This window comes from Orycteropus afer, unplaced genomic scaffold (genome assembly GCF_000298275.1).
Source record: "Orycteropus afer afer isolate SDZICR_OR568_19922 unplaced genomic scaffold, OryAfe1.0 scaffold00123, whole genome shotgun sequence".
Lineage (NCBI taxonomy): Eukaryota > Metazoa > Chordata > Mammalia > Tubulidentata > Orycteropodidae > Orycteropus > Orycteropus afer.
Genome location: NW_006921710.1, coordinates 6,442,839 through 6,447,380, shown reverse-complemented (window position 1 = coordinate 6,447,380; position 4,542 = coordinate 6,442,839).

The window sequence follows — 4,542 nt, the reverse complement described above, 5'->3', positions numbered from 1 at the left end:
CACCCAAACCTCAGTGGGTGGGTGCATGGTGTGAGCCACGGCAGGGCTGTTGCTTTGGCAGCAACTCCTCCTCAGCACTAGGGCTGGCCTTACCGTTGGCCCGGGCGCCAGGGCAGTTGCCGGCATCCCTGGGAGAATGAATGGAGCTCAGTGTAGTGGCTCCACCAAGCTCAGAGCCCCCTTTGTGCTGCCTTGAGTGGCCGTTGGGAGTGCGGCTGGGGACCTGCTGGCGACTGGCTGTCCCACAGGCCCTCCTCAGCCTGTGCTGGAGGCCAGCCTGGCACATGCTTCCCAGCCCTGAACACACTAACTAGCACTCTCCTCCTTCCAGGTCTTTGCTTGGGCTGGACCCTCACTCAGAGCACCACTCTTCCCTCCACTGGCTCAGTCTTTTGCCTCGCTCCACTACCTCCAGGACTGGCCTGCACTAAAGTGCCCCCAAGAACCCTATTCTGATTTCTGTCCTCTTTCCTTGCCCCTCTCCCCCAGTCTATGACTCAATTGCCTGGTACTATCAGGTACTATCAGGAACTGGAGACCTGCAACTGCATAGCCAAAGAAAGGTACTGGTTTTAGGCAAACCCAAGTTCAGTTCCCACCTGTGTGATCTTGGTGACCTTGGGCAAGTAGTCTCCTTTCTTTTTCCCCCGTTAGTAGAATGGAGTAAATACAACAACCCTCCCATGACCTCATGAGAGTGAACTAAAACAATACACTGAGGTCATCGTTCTTATTACATTCACTTGTCTCTTTATTTGCATATTCCAAACAGAACTCAAGCTTCCTGGATGCCTTAGCCATCCATAGTGGCCACTATACCCTGTGTTCTCAATAGACACTTCTCCCTCGTTGACCTGGTTGCCTGGAATTGGGGACAGTAAAAGATGATGGTTAATGACCCTGGACTGTGAACAGACTTGGCTTTGAAAGTCACCTCCATTGTTTCCTGGCTTAGTGGCTTTGAACAGGCCACTTCAACTCTCAGACCCTCAGTTTCCTCCTCTGTATCCTGAGCCCATTAATAGCACCTCCCAAGACAGATGCTATAAAGTTTCAGGAGACGACACATGTCAACACAACACCAGGCACAGAGTCAGTGCCCAGTGCCCCAGCGTGGGCAGAACGTCCATGGTTTTACAGGGCATCACCAGCCATTCTCTGTCCTGTTTCTACCTACTGACCTCTTGTTTTTCTGGTTGTAACAGCAGTGAAAAGCAGCTCAGCCCAGGACCCTGTCTTCTCTTCTCCCGATCCCTCTACCCCATTTCTGCTCTGGGGTGGGAAACAGAGGGTCCAAGCCAGGGTCAAACAGCTAGCCAGTGGCTCCTTTTCCTGCTCTGTGTCTCAGATACCTGAAGTAGTACATGGGCAGCAGGACCAAGATGTGTCTCAGAGCCTGGCCAACAGGTAAGCCAGCAGATAATTAGTAAGTAACAGCCCCATGCCAGAACTCGCTAGCCTAGCCAATCCATGAGAAGCAGTAAACCAGCAAAACAGAAGTGAAAGTCAGTGAGAGAGAAATTGTTTCTGGCTGGGACCTAGCTTCTTCTCACTTCTACCTGGGTTTTGACAGCTTTAGTGTGTGGCAGCCTTCAGAAACACTCCGAACCTGTCATGGATTGAATTTTGTCCCCCCAAAATACGTGTCAACTTGACTAGGACGTGATTCTCAGTATTCTGTAATTATCCTCCATTTTGTGATCTGATGTATTCATCCTATGTGTTGTAAATCCTAACCTCTAGGATACTAATAAGGCAGGATTAGAGGCAGATACGTTAATGAGGCAGGATACAATCTACAGGTTGCGTCAACCTCTTCTGAGATATGAAAGAGATCAAACAAGCAAGCAGAGATCAGAGGGACCAGACCACCACCAAAAAGACAAACAGAGCACAGTGAGTCCTTTGGATCGGGGGTTCCTGCAGTGAGAACCTCCTGTTGTTGTTGTTGTTATGTGCCGTCGAGTCAGCCCTGACTCATAGCGACCCCTTCTTGGGTTTCCGAGGCAGTTATCACTACAGAAGTAGGATTGCCCAACCTTCCTTCCGAGGAGTGGCTGGTGAGTTTGAACTGCCAGCCTTCTGGTTAGCAGTCAAGTGCTTTAACCACTATGCTACCAGAGCTCCTGAGACCTGGGGAAAGATTGGTGCTAAGATATGTGGAGATCGCCAAGAGAGAGACCTCAAATGTTGACAGGAGACAAGGACCTTCTCCCAGAGCCAACAGAGAGACAAAGCCTTCCCCTAGGGCTGGCTGCCTGAATCTGGACTTCTAGTCTCCCAAATTATGAGGATAAATTTGTTAAAGCCACCACTTGTGGTATTTGTTATAGCAGCACTAGAGAACTAAGACATCCTCCTTGCCTGCCTTCCTCTCCTGGGGAGTGCTGAGGGCTCAAGGCTCAAAGGGAAGTGACTAGAGGATGTTGGGGTTCAGGCCAAGAACAGTGGGGTGGAGGTGATGACACCACCGGAACCTCTGCTGATGCATCTACCCACAGGACGTGGCTTAGGAGAGGCCTCGTAGGAAACAGGCAGTGGGCCCTTGGTCTGAAAGTCTGAGGATGGTAGCCACACAGACTTATGACAGACCTCCCATTGCCACACCTTCCCTACCTCTCGTCCTACCTCCAAGCCACCTTGTGTATGTCACGGCTCTGCCCTGGCTCCACCTCCAGTCCAGATAGACTGGGCCCTGACATGAGTAAGAGCATGGGCTTTATGCCATACAGACCGGGTTCAAATACCAGCTTGGCCACCTCCCAGCTGTTTGACCCTGACCAGTGATGTCACTTCTGAGTCCCCGTGTGTACAGTGGAGTTGAAAATAGCACCCACCTCATGGGGTTGAATGAGAATTGAGATCATTCGCATATAGTGCTAAGTGTAGGACTTGGCTCATTTATTTTCCCTCAAGAAATGGTAATTACTATTCTTATTGTCTTTGCTCTCCTTGCCCTCCCCTATGCCCAATTTAGTCAATGGGCTCCCTGCTTCCAATAGTTTACCCATGAAACTAGCCCATCACTCCCTGACACATCACTCAATTGCCTAAAACCCTCACAGGCTCCACACTACCCTCAGGAGAGGACCCCACAAGCACTCCTTGGACTATCCAGCCCTGGCAAAGCCTTGCCCCAGAACAGGGCTTTTTGGGACAGCAGGATCAGCAAACCCACTCTTGCCTGCCACAGGAGGCTTCAAGTCCAGGCAGTATGAGAGCTGGGGAGCAACCCCAAGGGTTTTCCTGGGGTGGTGGGGGATGGGTCATAGTAGGACAGCCCTGAAAGCAGGAAAGCTTAAGGAGTCAGGAAACAGGGTAGGGAGATTCCTGTGGCCACAACCTGGGTGGATGAGGTGGAAAGAACCTCAGCTGTCACAAAGCAGTGGAGGATTTGAAGAAGACGGGGAGTACACGCAGACCCCACTTTAGAATAATCTGGGGGATGCTGTGAAGAGGACAGATGGAGAGACCAGACTGGGGTGGTCAGGACTCAAGGATTCATCTGCAGAGGGCTGCAGAGGAGGGGGCAGACGGAAGGGGTGTGGAGGACATAGCTTTCCTAGGGCTAGTCCTTGGGTACAGCTGGAGGAAGAAACAGAGGCTGGGCTTTGAACCGGTTCATTCTGGCTGGACTGCCTGCTAAGAATTACCTGGGGATCTTGTTAAAATGTAGATGGGGTTCAGTATATCTGGAGTGGAAATGCAAATTCTCAACAAGGGATCAAACCGGAATGAACGGATTCGAAGTACTACTAGGAAGATATGAAGAAGATGCCGGGGAAGGCATAAGTGGATGGGGATAGGAAAGGCATAGGGACAGGAGGGAAATAGTAGGTGAATGGCGGGCTTAGTGCATGGCACAAAGATAGCACACCTCAGACAGCACCACTGCTACCCTCCTGAACAGGCTGTAAAGAGTCACAAGAATCCTCTGCAGATTCAGAGACCAAATTCAAGTCCCAGCTTTGCCATTGTGTGACCTTGGGCAAATGATGATCTCACCTCTCTGAGCCTCAGCATCCTGCTCTGTAAAATGGATTAGTGATCCTGACTATGAAGGCTGTTGCCAAGATTCAGCGGGAGCGCCCAGCACTTCTGGAACACACAGGAGTGCTCATTAAATGTTAAACTATTTTTATGGGCCCAACCAGCTCTGGCGCAGCACTGACAGGGTGGGGGGGCTATGAGTCTTATCCCTGCCTCCCAGAGAGTCAGGGGTTCAGGGCCCCAGCGCTGCTGGCTCGCCGCCTCCAGTGTCGCCGCGCCCCCTGGTGGTCGCCGGTTGCCATGTCAACGACGGGTGGAGGGGGTCGGAGGGAGGCGGCGGCGGGGGCCGTTCTCTCCTCCCTAGGCCTCAGGCCGCTCCCTTGGCGCCTCCCGCTCTCGCTTCTTGGGGGGTAACTCCAAGCAGTGGAGGAAGGGGCTCTCCGCGGCAACAGGCCGGGGGTGGTAAACTGAGGCACTCTGCTAGGTGCCCCGCAGCCAGGTGTCGGGCGCGGAGCCCCACCTCCGAAAGCGGAGGAGGGGCTGCGGGCGGTG